Source organism: Pinus tabuliformis, chromosome 8 (genome assembly GCF_031772625.1).
Source record: "Pinus tabuliformis cultivar Carrire ecotype Pingquan chromosome 8, CPIR1, whole genome shotgun sequence".
Taxonomy (NCBI): domain Eukaryota; kingdom Viridiplantae; phylum Streptophyta; class Pinopsida; order Pinales; family Pinaceae; genus Pinus; species Pinus tabuliformis.
The window spans coordinates 800,248,587-800,266,124 of record NC_142294.1 but is presented as its reverse complement, the minus strand read 5'-3'; the positions used below and the strand labels follow the sequence as shown (position 1 = coordinate 800,266,124).

Here is a 17,538-nt window from a genome sequence, read left to right as displayed (position 1 = left end):
AGTCATTATTATCATGTAAACATGTATCGTACTCATTTCCAAACATTCAAGCATTGTCATAGAAGTGTCATCACTATCATTGCAAAGTGCATCTTTAGTGTCACACTTGGGTAAGCCATCACAATGTCACCACATTGAGGAAAGTATGCTATTCACATGTTTTGGGTGATCTATGTTGTATTGTCAAGTATTCTAAGTGTGTGATCATGCTCAAGTCTTATCACTGATCACTTTGGCTTCGTTGATCCCACACTCACCCAAACATGGAAAACCTCTCGATCAAGTAACATGGCATCACTCAGGCTTCCTCAACTACACACTACAGAGTCTCAGTCCTTAAGCCTTAGCTTTGGCTCTTAGCACTACATAATTCACAATCCCAACCTCCTAGAATTGCAAAATGCACAATCACAGTGCTCCACAACTTTTCAATCCCTGCCTTCATCCAGTCTCCTCTATGCATTGTGTTGTATCTATCATCAATCCTTAGCCTTGAGCTCTTGAATCACACAACTGTGTAATCCCTCGACCTCATTCCCTCCAGACCTGCACAATGGGAAACCTCAAGCCTCAAGGCCTTAGTTTGGCCTCTTGAATCCCTCAATTATGTAATTGATTAACCCTAACTAGTCTAAACTATGCACTATGTAGTCTCAAGGCTCAGTCCTAACCCCTTACCTCTTGAGATGTGCAACTATGCAATCCTTGAGTGTATCTCCTAGCCTGCCACCTAGTTCCAGCTCAGCTAGTGGTTATCATGAATCATGTTAGACTAGGCATTTATCAGACTAATGTTGTTTTGTCATGAGTGGATTGTAGTCGTAGGTATTCTATCATGCCCTGACGTTATGATGATGAAGAAGATGGAGTGATACCTTACTAGAAGAGAGTTTGTAGTTGTGAAAACAAGTTGATTAATCAAGAGAGACAAAGGGACACTAGATTGTGATAGCAGTTGAAGACAAATGTCACATTAAAGACTCCTTATCATCAAGCCATATGGAGGAATAAGAATAAGAGCATGTTCTATCTCTCAAGAAGACACAAAGAAAGTAGAAACAAAGATTTGCCTGACATTTCCATGTCATCATGAAGTCCATATCATTAGTGCCATTCCATGTCATGTCATGAGTTATCATGTGCCACATCACATTGTAGATTATGTAAATTCATATTGGAGAAATTTAATGTAAAGTGGAAGTCCAAGATTGATCTATGTAATGTCAAAAGTCATGTAGGAAGTCGAAAGGTCATAGAGAAGTCAAACAGTCATGAGCATAGTCCAAGAGCCACAAGGTAGGTGAATCATCAGCCCGTTTGTTATATATACACCCTCATTGCTCATGTAAAGGACTTTCCACCTTGGCTCCTCTTATGGGAATTAGAGAGGAAGATAGTTCTTTTGGAGGAGGAAATGGTTGCTCGAATGCTCCACTATTGGAGCTAGTGGTGTTCATTGTCTTAATGTATTTTGGAACTTTTACTTAATTTCAAAAACTCATCGAGCCAACAAACTTTCGTGCATATGTCATAAATATTGTAAGACTATTCTTTGAATGTTTGCGATGTATGTTGTTTTAATTTGTACTAAGGAAATTGAACTATTTCGGTGGCTTTGGAACTTATCTTGTCGAATGTGTGTTGCATTTGTTTAACAATCGTTGCTCCTAGGTGAACTATTTCACTAATTGTTCAACGATTCATTTATACGTATATGGTCATGTTTCTTTTCAAGATTATTACTATTACTTGCCTTTAAAAGGTTCACTTTCGTTTCCCCTTTCTGTAGAAGAACCCTGATACATTCCATAGTTTAACATTCCATAAGGCATACTCACTTGCTAACCCGAAATTACCTATGTATTACTCTCCCTTGGTAAACATTTAAGCTAAGGCACATATTTAAAAATATATGACAATCAGGCCTTATTTCCGAAAGGGTTCCCACACAAAATAGTGCAAAGTCTAATTGAGACTCCTCATCGGGGAGAGCCCCTTGCATTTTGACAGTATCCAACACCATCAACAATAAGAAACATAAACCTATCACAAATGAAACACAAACCCAGATGCATGAGAACACACACAAACAATATATATAAATATAAATATAAATATAAATTTTTAATTACTTTTTATTTATTTTTATTTTGAAATATATTGAAATACTAAATTACATGTCTCTTTTTTTCATGCTATAACGTTTTATTTCCTTATCAATTAAACACAAAAGAACTACACTAATGTAAACCATGATCTACAATCTAAAAAGAATGTTTTATTATGTTAAGACCTTCAAAACATACACTAACACTTTGACCTCATAATTTTAGAGGCTATCTATAAATATTTTGATTATATATATATATATATATATATATATATATATATATATATATATATATATAATCAAATTTTATTTATCTATTTATTTTATTTTATTTATTTTTTATTTTTTTGGAAAAATCGTAACTTTCTATTAACAAAAATAAAGCAATTACATTTGTACATGCACAAGTGGATTCATATACTGTCCCTAAAGATATTTTGTACAGTTTGTATGTGCTAAAAGCACTCACTATAGTCAAACTACGAAAAAATAACATGTAGCCAGATAAACTAGGTTTCTCTTTTTTACCTTTTATCTTTTGAACTTAGTGCCAAACCCTCGAGTTTGGAGTGTCCATAAAAATAGCGAAATCTTTTCCTTATGATATTGTTGGCACTTCCTTCTCTAAGTCTGAACTCTCGGAAACATGTGTTCACTTAATCACACTTGCTCCCTCGCTATTGCTCTTTTCCTTCGAGTCTGGATTAAATCAATGGGTTGCATGTTTAGCAGGGTCCTTATGCTTCTCTTCTCCCTCCTCCATTTGAGAACCTTGTTGATTATGTGCCTCTAGTTGTTGTTGACTCTAGTCCATTTCTTCATCTTCGTCATCAAAAGAGGGAATATCTAGAAATTTCCGTTCCTTTGGCTTTTGTGATCTCTTCTTTGTCCTTTTTTTTGCTTGTGGACATGAGTTCTGCAAGTGCCTTGTCTAATGGTAGATAAAGCATAATTTTCAAAATCTAACCATTGTGTATGCTTTAAATCTTGGTGAGTCATGGAAACAATCTGGTAGGCCTTTGCATTCGTATATCTCTACACATATTTTAGAAAAAAGTAAAGATACCTTTATCCATTCCTTCTCTATCCATCATTAGAAATCTCCCTAATGAATTTCAAATGCTTTCTAGGACTTTGTGATGCCAAAAAGGAAGAGAGAGATTATGTAATCTTAGCCATATTGACATCTTTGTAACCACCATTATTGTGGCATCGGAACAAGGAAACTATGGTGTTATAAAGAGACCCTCCCGTCCCCAAAACCATAATCCTTCCTTTATGACATATTCAAGGTCTTTATGATTGTCAAATTAAACCACACAAAATCCCTTCACACACTGGTAAATATAACAATTTTTAGTCCAGTTGAAGGTTAAATCTACATATAATAGTTCACACTGAAAAGACCACTCCTCCCAATTTTATTGACAAATCTGGAACTTTCTCCATCTTCTCAACTAGATAAAGACCTAGAATTGTTAGATTTAGAAATTGTATATCTAGTGTGGTATATTTCCCTCTAAGTGCTTCCCTAAACAAACTTGGAAGTTCATCCAAATCGATAGTGGGGCTCCGCCTCGCAACCTTGATTTTAAAATGATTATAGCATTACACACTATATTGTAATTGTACTCTTTCAATTTGATGATATCTGGTAAAATTTTACCCTCATAAATGAGGTTCTATATATTAATTGGTATCTTGTAAAATTTAGGTTCTATATATTAATTGGTATCTTGTAAAATTTTACCCTCGTAGATGAGGTTCTATATATTAACGGGTGTACAGAAATTTGCATGCATCTTTATTTTCATATCTAATACTAGATCCACTGGCCAAGTAGCCACTCCCTGTAAGTATTGATTTTCCATTTGAAGTCTTCAAGAATATTTGGAAATCTTCCTCATGATTGAAATATGAAGCCCCAAGATCGTGGTTCCTATCTGAATGAGAAAGGTCCCATGACGTAGATGTGAGGTGAAAATACTTGATAAGAGGCAAAACCAAGTTCCTACTCGATTCCACGGGGCCTGTGATAACGTGCTGCAAAAGGGGAACATAACGAGCCTTGCAATCGAACAACCCAAGAAAAATCGGAAACTCGACAACGATTTTAGAGAGAAGGGAGCCTTGAAAAACCCCTTCACTGTAATGGGTAAACTTTTCCTGGAATCCTCCAATGGCCTCACCATCATAATCAAGGCAGCTGAAGGGATACTAGACGGCGTGTACGAGCTGGGAGACAAGCAGATCTGACCAGCACAGATCCTTCGTGCTTGCAGTCACCACAGATCAACCTAACACCATCTGAAAATTCAGTACTCTCCATAGATCTGCACTGGCAAGAGCACGATCTAGCACAAAGGAAATAAAAATGTCGCCTATCATCCATCTTCTAGCCCAGGGTTTTTGTCTGCCGGATATAGCAAGATCCCACTTTAATTGCCAGATGCATAGATCGCACCAGAGGAAACAACCTCCATGCACTCTGAGAATAGACCAACGCTCATCGACGACTTCCCGGCAGATCCTGGGAATACAGACAGAAGCCCTAGTAGACTCCATTTTCTCTTCAAAAATTGTTAACACTTCCTTAACCCAAATGGAATCAAAATCTTATATGATGTACTTTTATAATAAATATGAATGTTTTGTAAATATATGAAAACTAAGAAATTTAGTTTCCTTCTGGAATATCTAAACTTTGCTTATAAAATTAGTGTATTGCCATATTTAATTTGAGATTTATCTATGTTATTTTCCCGTAATACATAATGCATACATTTTCATTAATTTTCATTTGCGAAAGTGTTGAGTATATATATAAAAGCTTAAATGAATTTATACAATTGTATGGAACATATTATTCTAATTTACAACTTTTTCTTACTAATATATGTGCAGAACTTTCGACTATACTTAATTGAAGCTAGTTGTTCAACCAACTAATAGAAGTGTTGTTATCCATGAATTGAAATCCCAAAGTAAAACCAACTAATAGAAATAGAAGTGTTGTTATCTATGAATTAAAACCTTAAATAGAAATAGAAGTGTTGTTATCTATGAATTAAAACCTTAAAGTAAAACGAAAATTAATATTTAACTAGACACAATCATTTAACCATATTCTACAAGAAGATTTATCTTAAAAACTCAAATGGAAAACCTATAAATATGGATTATAAATATGGATTGTGTTTATGTTAAACACTGGCTTATAAAAGATAAACCATAAACTCTCCATAGAGGCTTTTATATTCTTATTAGTCACATTTTTGCAAATTTCTTAATACAAGTTTTGTTCATTCCGACCAATGTCTATTTATGTTTTTTTGGTATCTTCCTAGGTTTTTATTAAAAAGTATGATTTCTTATAAGGTTGTCTATTCAAATGAAGTATAGTTTATTATGGTGTGGTCTTCAAATATGAATTATATGATTTATTTTATTTAATTGTAATTTTTTATAGTTAAATTATAATAAATTATTCAATTATTTTTAATATTAATTATTTATTTTTTACTTAATAAAAAATAAGAATTAATTATCATAATTGTCTTATTTAAAAAAAAAATTAACTTAATTAAATTTTAAAAATTTATTTAATTGTTTGAACTATCTACCTAATACATACTTTAAAAAAAGTTATTCTCTTTAAAATATTATATTTTAAATATATAATAAGTAAAAATATTATAAATATTATATTAAATTTAATAAAAAACACATTTTAGAATAAAAATTATTTTCATATGTCAAATACCAAGATCAATTTTCTTAAATTTTGTTTTTTGTTTTTTTAAGAGTTAAATTAAAATAGACATTAATATAGTGTCTAAAATATTTTTATTCGTGAGATTAAAAATAAATATATAACAAAAAGATTTTTTTTTTAAATAAAAACAATTTAATTTAATTTTTAAATTAAAGTTAAATTAAAATTAAACATTAATTAAGTATCTAACATATTTTTATTTATAAAAAAAAAAAAAAATTCATTTCTAAATAATTTTACTAATAAAATTTAAAGAAGATTACCTATTCTGTCTTTTTAAATTTGAATTCTTGCAATTTTAAAAGAAAAAATATATTTTATTCACCCTAAACAGTAATATCTAAAATAAATTATGTAAAATTAAATTATATCGGGATAAAGAATCCATAAGAAACCCATCTTCACTGGAGTACTTTCTTCCTCTAATATAAATTTGTAATATATTCAAAAGAAAACGTATTTATAACCATAAACACTCAAACATTAATCTAATATACATTAAAAATGTAAAAGTCACATCTAATACAAATGTAAATACACTAATCACGTTAGCGTAATTCAAAATAAAAATAAATGCATACAGCGAGGTGAAAGGAGAGAACGAAGAAACTGGATTCGATAGAACAGGAAAATAAGAGTCTGATCATCTTTGATTTTCGCTGTATCCGATTTATTTGTTTTCACTATTTCCTGATCTTTCTTTCATCATTTCCTTTCGTTCTGTCATCGTCAATTATATTGACCAAGAAGTGCGACTTATGCCAGCGTGTAAGAGCAGCTTTAATCAGCAAAATGGAGCAGCTTTAGCAGGAGAGGACGCCCAATTCAATTAAGCAGAGGTCGATTTCTAACTCAGCATGCAGAAAAAACATGAAGTGGGGTCAACTCTTTCCTCAGATTTGAAGAGCTCTGACACATCTGACCTCGTACCCAATAATTCCTGTGGGCAAAGTACAAGTACAGAATCTCTTGATGGCTCCACGTTCTCTGAGTCGCTGGAGCTCTGGACATCGTTCTGGGCTTTCTCATAGATGCTTGCTTTCACTACAATTTCCATGAGGTTGGTGGACATTATAAAGGGTGGCCGTTACATTAGCCTGCCGGTTCTTCTGGTTCTCCATCAGCTTCTTGGCCTCATTGTACAGAATTTTGCTGCCTTGAGCAGAAGGACACATGGCTTGTTGCAGAAGGCTCAGATAACTTGTGTTACTGGCTCGGTCCGCGCTCTGAACATTCTCCAGTGGATTATAACCTCTGAAGGAACTTCCCAGCGCAGAAGAATTGCTTTGGTCTGACTTAATCCCCAAACTCAAATCTTGGAACTTGTCCCATTTGTCTGCTATTTTCATACCTTCAAAGCCGCCAGTAGAGTTCAACCCCAGAATCTTTGACCCTTCCTTATCGGAATCGAATCCTTGACTGGCTAACCGCAATCTAGTAAGTATATCTGAGTTCACATTAGGGTTTCTCATGGACGCAGGCCATAGGCCCTGGGCCCTGAGCTTGGACTCGCGCGCCAACCTCGATTCGGCTTCCAGGCGCGCGCTCTCCCACTGCGCCATATGGCTCAGATTCGACGACCCATTACACGACTGAAGGCCAAATGCAATAGTCGATTCGGACTTCGGCTTGTGCGTCATGGGGTCGATTCCCATCTGCACCAAGCGCTTTTTCAGATGGGTATTCCAGTAGTTCTTGATCTCGTTGTCAGTTCGCTTAGGAAGGTGAGTGGCGATCGTGGACCACCTGCAACATTCATCGTCATATCAACACAATTCAATTCCATACACAAAACCTGCAGGAATATTTAAGGAGTACTCCGAACTATTTTTTTTTTCAAGAATTTTTGGAATTTTCCGTTTTAGGGCTGTAATGCAAAAATCTAGGGTTGTAATGAAAAAATCTAGTATTTCAAAACCATCTGATGTTGATGATGAACCACAGAGGTTGGTTCGAAATGTTGATACAATAAAATCATGAATGCGATGACTCCCAAAAATAACACTACACAAAATGAAGATAACACAAACCTCAAATCTACAATTAATTAAATTAATAATTTTTTCAAAATTTATAACACCAAATTTCAACTAAATATAAAAAATGTAACAATTAAATCATAATTACCAAATTGAATTTATTAATTAAAAAAATCGAAATTTACTCATTCAATTTTGATGCAGATAATAATTCCGTCAATTCATATAATATTGCATTGTAGAGTAACCCTAAACCTTCAATCCACTAGGACAAAACAGAATATTGCAAACTATGTGGCCAGGATCTTTCAATGGGACACATTACTAAGGCAAACCTAAGCAGAGATGGCATAGGAGGACACAACAAAATACTGCAAACTATGTGGCCAGGATCTTTTAATGGGACACATTACTAAGGCAAACCTAAGGAGAGATGGCATTGGAGGACACAACAGAATATTGCAAACTATGTGGCCAGGATCTTTCAATAGGACACATTACGAACGCAAACCTGAGGAGAGATGGCATAGGAGGGTCACAGTGAAGGTCTTGGTCAATCTACCTTAGTAGCCTTTATAAATTCTTTGTTTATAAAAAAATAACATAAACAACAATGATAATAAAATGATAACTCTTACATATTACAGTTACAAATGGGTAATTTAAAAAAATATACATATTAAAAAAAATTATAATATAATAAATTGCAGTTACATAAAAATTTAAAAAATTAATTTGTATATTGAAAAAAATTATAAAATAACACATTGCAGTTTCAAAATAATATGTGTAAATATTTGTAAGATATATATTTTCAAATTTTCTTTATTAAATTTGAATTTGTCTCATTTTTAAATATAAAAGTCAAATTCAAATTCAAGTTTATCTCTAAATAATAAATTATCTTCACATCTTTATGTTCTAAGATTCTGAAAATATTTCAAAATTTTTCTAGAAAAAGGTAATGAGATAAGGATCACTCTTTACTAAAACTAGTAACCTGTTTCCCAGAAGGGCATGAAGTTGAATAATCGTCTGTTCTTCCTGTGTGCTGAACTTTCCCCGTTTGATATCTGGCCTTAGATAGTTAGCCCAACGCAATCTGCAGCTTTTCCCGCATCTCAGCAACCCTGCATGAAATTCACTCTATCAAAATTAGCTTACTGAGTTATTTTTCCAGGTTAAACCTAAAATCTATTTTCATGGGATTTTGAATTGAGGATGAATAGATGTACTCTTAAATCACTCCTTATGAAAAAAATACCAACAAAAAATCTTAAATATAAAATCATAATGACCAGCTTTCTGAGGCAGAGCCCTCCAGCTGCCATGGCCGTGCTCCTGTATGTAAGCGAGGAGCTTTTGATCTTCCTCCGGCGTCCAGGGGCCCTTCTTGAGCCCAACCTTTTCGCAGCAGGGAGCCCTACCCATTATTTCTCTCCACTCTGGTTTGGTGCCGACTCCCGTAAAGGGCGCCTCTATACCCTTTCTAATACGGAAAGCTGTCCTCGAATTTAACACCGCAACTAACCCTTCACGGCTCCAGTTACGTTTGATGTGAGTCTGATAAGCCTCTCTACCCTCATGGTCTTCGCCTGCTCTCCTCTTTTTATCTCTGAGGCCGAGACGAACACGCTCGACTGACGAGAGCGCGAGAGCGAGTCGTGAACGAACAGATCGTGTCGTGTGGGGCTTCTCGAAATAAATAGATTTTTCGACGGTGTACCCTCTCCGAATGGTAACCTCAAGTTTCGCTCCCCTTGATTCCGAGCAGAATTGGTGGAACTTCGACTTCCACTTCCCATAGGAAAGTGATAATTGTGGAACCTTGACTGTTACATTACATCGAAATTGGGTAGATTCGAACCCAATCACGGTCTCTCATAATCATAATCAATTCATGCTGAGTATTGGCAATTGACATTTAGCTTGCGTGTCCGAATTAGCAATTTCAGAGTTGTTGGGAGTTGGTTGCTTATCTTTAATTTCCTGGTTTTCAAAGTTGTTAGCAGTTGAGCTTTCAATTCCAGTTGGTATAATCATGGAGAAATTGAAATATTCGAATCATATTTCAACTTTAGATCTGTGGAATGCTTCAAACGGTCATTGTACTGATGGAACCTTCTTCCACCGGTCATATATTTTAATTTATTTAAGATGTGTCGAATTTCTTCGACCTATATTGTTTGCAATCAAGGAACCTTATTGTACTGGTTAGGGTTTTTTTATTTTAACTATTGCTGGTTATGGGTAAGCTTTCATTGTCTTCATTTCGTGTGAAGAAGTCTCCACAGATTTTTTTTCGGTAGAGGATGGTTTTGTCGTTCGCAGCATCATGTTCTTGGTTGATGGGCAAACTTCTGGCTTTAGAATGAGTACCAAATCACTTCCATCTACACGAATCTAGATAAAACTATGGTGAGTGTCCTTATCACTATCGGAAATATTCTCACTAATTGGTTAGCTAAGAGTTTTGAAAACTAAGATATTTGTCAGCCCCCAACGCCCTTGAGTATATGCATCAGTGTTAATTTGACCAAAGATTTTAATGATTAAATGTTGTTAAGAGTATGAAGTTGAATATGGGTGGTTGGAAGGGATAATCATAATAAATTATAAAGGATATCAAAAAATAAACTTTAAATTATATCAGGAGAAACAATAAAGAATCAATTTGAAGTGTTTCTTTTTCTTTTTCGAGTAGGGATTCAAATCAAATTAAGATTTTGGTAATCATTTGAGACTTCACAATCATCATAAGATATAGGCGTTTCTACTCCATTCAAATGGATTTTAGGTTGCAAGGTTAATTATTAGAGAAGTGACTTGATAAGGTGGATTTTTCCAATATTTTTAAGAGCCACTTTCTTCCTTTCTATTAGATTATAAGTTGGAAAGGATAATTTTTAGAGGAGGTTTGGAAATTAAGGGTAAAAAGAAGGGGAAATTACATCTTTTATCTCTTAATATCATTTATAATTTATGACTCAAACTTTGTCAGGCGCACAAAGCACATCCACTGTAACATTCTAATTTTGATCTCATAATTAATTGTAATTAATCATGTTTAAACATTAATTTTATTTCCATATTTTACTACTATGTCATGATGATGTGGATATATTAAATATTGTATATATTAAATATTGTATATATGCTATTCTAATTAATAAACAAACAAATAGTTAAGCATGAATACCTATAAGGACTATGATATCATGAGGGGGAAACGGGGTGTAAATGGCTAATATTTCAAATCCATCTTGTAGAATTATTTTGTCCAACTATTTACTTTTCTCTTTTAGTCATCCAATCCAATCATTAAATGCAAGTAAGGAAGTTGGTTGAAAAGTCATATCACTTTAGCATTATCTTAACACTCATGCTATATCTATTAAAGCATGATTGAGAGAGAACAAACATTTCATGTAGAGAGTGGAAAGAGATAGAATAGCATGTGTGTTAAGATAATGCTAAGCTGAATGAAGGAGAAAACTTAGCAAATTTGAGCATGAAATTTGTGTGGGAAGCCTATGGACCATCTTACAATTGAGATAATGAATTTAAGGGATTGTTGGGAAAACCTAAAGTACTAGATAAGGGATTCATTTAGGGACTAAGGAGAAATGAAGGGGAAGCTTACTCTTTTGTTATGTTCAGCTAATAGGAGAAGCCATAAGAGCTAATATGAGTCTTAGAACCCTATGAAGAGTTCTCTCATGAAAAATACTTTAGGAAAGAGTTCAACCTTTTTCCAATTATGCAAAGAGACACCTAAGTTCTCCTTTGGAACATCTTGGTCTAGTTAGGGGGTGGCTAGTTGTAGAAATAAACAATTCCATTGAGCCCATGGTTGGGTAAAGAAGTGCTCACACTCAATCGCTTGTTGGGTAGATTCCATGTCAAATAGGTGTTGTTGTCTTGTTTAAAGTTTGCATTTGATACATGTATTATATGTTTTACGAATGAGTTTTGACATGAGGTGAAGTTTTTTTTAAGTGGTAGAATGTATAAAGGAAATATATTGCATGGACAATGTATATATATTTAGTATGCATAGTTGTGATGACTCCTTTCCTTGTTGCCTCAAAACTTTAAGATGAATTTTCTTGTGTATGTTGTTCAAGGTATTTGTCTTAAGCATATCTTTTTTTTAGGCTTTTGGTAAGTTGATGTACTAATAATTCTAGACTAAATTATCTCTAACTCTTAGAAAAATTTATGTTACATCCCTCAAGAAACCATATTCTACATGACCTAAATACTAGTGCTAATGAAATTGAATTCTAAATAGTGTGACTTGTAGGATGTTCATTACTATAGGAAGCATGATTTTGTATAGAGTTACAAGACTATGGGCATATGTTAGATTCATAAATGGTAGTAATTATAGAATGGAGGAGGGATGTTATGCTTAAGATTTGAAAAGGTTTACCATTGGATGAATTTGATCATTAGTAAGTCCTAGTCACAACACCCCAATTGTTAAATGTATATGTTAGCTCTCCTACATAATTGGGTTTTTGCCAGGTCAAAGACATTGTGACCGTGTGTTTTTTGCAAAAAGGGAGTTTGCAGCAGTTCATTTGATCCTTCCCCTTCATTTGCTTTATACCCTTATAACTCCCGCTACCTTCATTTCCTCCTCCCCTTCCATTCTGCTTATTCTCCCTTAACCCTGTTATTGCTGTTTTCCTCTATACTCCTTTGTAAATCGCATATTAACCCTTTTTCCCCTCGGGTCCCTGGCGCCAGGTTAAACCTATGTGACCGCGGTCATATAACCGCGTGCATGCAAAAAAGCGCTACCGCCGAGGCCCTCACCTGTCACATCAATCAATAAACGTACATGTTAGATCTCGCCGTCCAATCGTGCCTACCATATGCTCCAACGACATTCACTGATCCTCATCCCGCAAGCTGCGCACGAAATAACCCGCAGGAAGAGCGGTTTCCCCACTGTAACATCCGCCACGTGTCACAATCTTATTGCATTTTGCCCCCGCATATGGAAACCGCCTGCAATCCTGAAGCAGTGCGGGGAAACTGCATACCGCCCACACGTACATTCCCCCGCTCGTTAACCTTCTCACACCTTTCCCACGCGATAACCATTGGATCTGCCACATCCAAATCTGATGGCCCATGTTCTCCCTGCTCACATTTCTCCTGATATCCCCTGCAAGTTGATCCCCGCCGTCTATTTGCGAGATCCGACGGTTCATATTCACTCTGCCCCGCGTCTTCCCATCACCTCCTGCCATGAGATCTCAGCCATTCGCCAGTTCCATCCAACGACTAGCATTCATTCCCAGGCCCTCGTTCATTTCCCATATGGTTTTCGTGTTTTTGGCCTGTCCTGTGCACCCGAAGGAGGAAGGAGGCCATGATCCAGCACTCTGCGCATTAAATCTGCAACAACCACATTCAACCAGCAGCACAGCCAGGGAAGGAAAGTACAGCCTCGAGTAGTTAAACGCCTTCAGTAGTTATGGAACTTGTTCCATACGGCATTCCATCGGTTCGTGGAGTACAACAGAGTACCAAAAAGGGTCATTTTTTTCATTAAAACAGTTAGATTGTATTAGAGGCCCATATCAAACAGTTAATGTGGTTGGTGGTCAGTTATGACCCCTCCACGCATAGCATAGTAGATTTTTTGTAATCAACCTCCATATATACCCAGAAACAAGATGTAATGAGGGTTGATGGATATTGTTTTGATGTAAAGTTCAACTTCTGGAGACTGTAACTACTGTGAAACCTGCAGCTTCTGGTCTTCATTTTCAGCTAATGCAAGCTTCTTTTGCTGTTAATTTCTCACTTTCTACTTCTTCTTTGTTCCAGGTTGTGTCTGTTATGCATTTTTCATGTGCTCTTGATGTTTAGCATCATAGGGGCTGTCATCCCACCTCTGTGATAGTATCTAGTATGTATTATTGAATGTGTATGCAGGTTTCTATTTTCTTGGTGCTAGAGAGCTGTCATCCTATCTGTGCATTAGGAAATAGATTTGCAGACTTCTTTACTGGTTGCAGCTAGCCATCACATGGTCTTGTGCATCTGCTGGTGTGATCAGTATTCTCCATTTTTCAACTAATCCTCAAACTGTGAGTAATTGGTGGTCTAAAGCCTTGTAGTCTGGGGGTGTTCACCCATGTCTAGGGTTAAGCATAGTAGAAGTGGTTATCTGGCTTGAATATGCATCATTCCTTCCATTCATCCACCATTTTCCAACATTTTGTTGAGTTTCTGATGTTCCCGAGCATCTATGATATAAAACCTAGGAGAGTTTCTTGGGGTGATAACATAAATTGGCGCCGTTGCCGGGGAGAGGAGAATTGAAGCTCAGCTTCCCTGGGAGAAGGACACAGTTCCAGATTTTTGATGATAGACAAGGTCTTGGCACATTTCTAGTTTTAATCATCTATCTGGCGACTGCACTGGAGGAAGACCAATTTTTGGCGACTCCACATTGAAGTTCTGGCTCAGTTTGTGAGACATACTCAAAGAAATCCTCAGAAATCACCAGCTAAACCAGTGCTTGACCCTGAGAGGACTGTCAAAGCGAAGAAAGCATCACAAAAAGGGGCATTAGGATCAGGTAAGCCTAAGAAATATCATGCATCTCTGAAAGATAAAGTTATAGTTGAAGATATACAGTTTGAAGATTTAGAGCCCAACACTGTTAATAAGGAAATTCTTTCAGAGATTAATACGGTCCCTTGTCCAACTTGTTCCCCTTTGAATCTCAGTCCAAAGAAGGTTTCCCATACAGTCCAAAACATCCCTTTGTCTCTGCCATCCATCACATTACTTCCTACCATTAAATCTGCCAGTATCCTTCCACATATCCCAATCATGGTAGGCCAGCAAGCACCCACGAAGATAGAAAGAATTGTTGCTACTAGATATGGACCTTTGGTCTTGCCTGTTCCTTTGAATCCTATGCTTGTGGGAGAATATCAAAAATGTATGCCTAAGTTTACTGGTACAGAGGGAGTGACAACAGAAGAATAGCTTGAAGCTTTTTACAGTTATGTTGATAACTTAGATATAAGTGAAAATGATGTGTGGATGAGATTTTTTGTCTAGAGCCTTGATGGAGAGGCCAGGAAGTGGTTCAGATAATTGCCCTAGAGATCTATAACTGATATTGAAGCATTAGATGATGCATTTTTGAAGCACTGGGGAGATAAAAAGGATTTGTTATATTACCATACTGAGTTTGGTAACCTAAAGAGGGAAAATGGGGAATCATTGCCTGATTTTAATAAAAGATTCAATTGCATGTATAGTAAGATACCAGCTGAGGTAAAGCCTATCCCCACCTCTGCCAAACTCACTTATTCCAATGCTTTTGACTCTGATTTCTACCTGCTATTAAGAGAAAGAAGATGTGCCACTCTAGCTGACATGCACGATGCAGCACTGGAGGTGGAATCCAACATTATGGCTACAGAAAAGCTCAAAAGTCAAGTTGACAGAAGGAGGTAGAGAGGTCAGGCTTCTACTTCCTCTGCATCACCTTCAGAGCCTAAATTAGATAAAAGGACTAATATGATAGAGTCATTGGCTGCTGAAATTTCTAAGCTAAAGGTTGAGAAAAATTCAGGAAAAACAAGGCAGTAGAACACATTTGCTCGAAGAAATCCCAATCCATTCAGAAGAGCAAATGAACAGTTGCAAATTATTCAGAGGGGTGAACAATCAAAATAAGAACAAAAAGTTAAAGCTCCTTTCCAAAATGTATTCATGGAGGAGGAACAATTCGAAGATGAGGATGAAATTCACTACATGGAAGGTAAAGGCAGCGCTGCATTTTTGACTTTGGCTACTTATGAGGAATCATTGCTACAGGAACAAGATAGTCAAGAATGGGATAGAGAAGCTGTCCTATAGGCTGGTGAGCAGCGAAGATATAATTTGAGGTCAAATGAAAAAAATGTCAAGGAGAATCCTGCCCAAAGAGTTGCTGTCCAAACAGAGTCACAGAATATCAGGGAGAGAAGACCAACAACTGACCCAGTCATTCTCAAAGCTCCAGTTCAAGAGGTAAGAGGTTCTAATAAGTTGCATTCCTATTTTAGCCTTGAGTCAGAAGTTCAGAAATTGAAAATATTTATGCCCCTGATAGAGTTGGTAAAGAGTGAAGTGTTTAGAAAGCCTATCCTTGAGGCTATTGAGCTGGAAACCACAAAAACCTCCAATGACTCTTTCAATTTGCAAGATGACAAGCCTGCCATTGTGCTTAACACTATGATTGAGCCTGCTGATAATAATTCTCCATCTTTTTATGTCTCCTTAACCATTCATGACAAAATCCTCCACAACTGTCTGCTAGATATAGGGGCCAACCACAATTTGATGCCTAAAGTTGTTATGGAAGAGTTAGGTCCTAACATCACCAGACCATATCATGATTTGTTCTCTTTTGATTCAAGAAAGGTGAAATGTTTGGGATTGATCAAAGATCTAGCCATTACCCTAACTCAGCTACCCATGAAGAGTATGATGATGGATATTGTGGTAGCAGATGTGCCTCCCAAATTTGGCATGCTGCTGTCTAGAGGATGGATTAAGAGACTAGGTGGGACATTACAAAATGACCTATCTTATGCCACTATCCCAGTTTTTGGAGGAGAAAGCAGGAGATTGTACATAGAAGCACAGTTGGCATACATCATTAGTGATGAGAAGAACCCTACTAATCATCCCATATATGCTGTGGACATTGATTTTGGAGCATGTATCCTCCAAATAGAAGAATCCCAGAAGGCCTCAATGCAGATTAGGAAACCAATTCAAGCCAAGAAAGAGCAAGAAAGTCAGGTTTGGGAGATGTTCTTTGATGGAGCATGTTCCAGGGAGACTGCAAGAGTAGGGGTGGTGCTGATATCTCCACAGCATAAGAGCACACAGCTGTCTTTCAAGCTGGCTTTTCAAGTCACAAATAATATAGTAGAATACAAGGCTCTGTTGTTGGGCCTTAATGCAACAAAAGACAGAGGAATCAAGAATTTGAAGGTGTTTGGAGATGCTGATATGATCATTTAGCAAGTAAATAAAACATTTCAGACAAAGCTCCCAAGGCTGAAAGCGTATAGAGATGAGGTATGGAGACTTAAAGATTCTTTTGATTATTTTGGTATTTCATATATTCCTAGAGCCCAAAATTAGCTTGTTGATTCCCTTGCTGTGTCTGCTAGTCTCTTTATCCCTCCAATGCCTCCTAGACTGGTGTATGAAGTCCAAATGAAATATAGACCATCCTTGCCCGATAATGTCCAGCATTGGAAGGTTTTTGATGATGATGATGAAATAAATAGGTTTCTACAAGTCATTGATGAGTTTTCTGAAATGCAAATTGACCAAGAGAATGAAGCCTTGGAAGAAAGCTCCAAATCGCAGCTTAGAAATAAAATTGGTAAAAATAGCATTGTCTAGCTTCCCACTAATCATATTCCTAAGGGTCTAATTCCTCCTGAAAGTTTGTTTGACTAGAATGATGTGCCTTATAAGGCTGCCCAAAAAGAAGACCAATCTGTAGTCTGTAAGTATGATATAGGGAGTCCAGGTTAGCCTAGATACATAAATTTGTCCACTCATCTATATGCCGCCCAAAGTTCTGAATACTACAATTTAATGAAGCAATTTGTTGATGTGTTTGCATG

At 36.2% G+C, this 17,538-nt stretch overlaps 1 pseudogene across 1 annotated transcript; it reads right to left on the bottom strand.

Moving 5' to 3' along the window:
* Nucleotides 1-6,328: 6,328 nt before the first annotated feature.
* On the bottom strand, nt 6,329-9,549 carry LOC149237993 (uncharacterized; annotated as a pseudogene). The gene is made up of 3 exons (XR_016246357.1): nt 9,163-9,549; nt 8,865-8,994; nt 6,329-7,631 (listed from the first exon to the last, which is right to left on the bottom strand). The product of XR_016246357.1 is annotated as an uncharacterized LOC149237993 (transcript).
* Nucleotides 9,550-17,538: the final 7,989 nt, after the last annotated feature.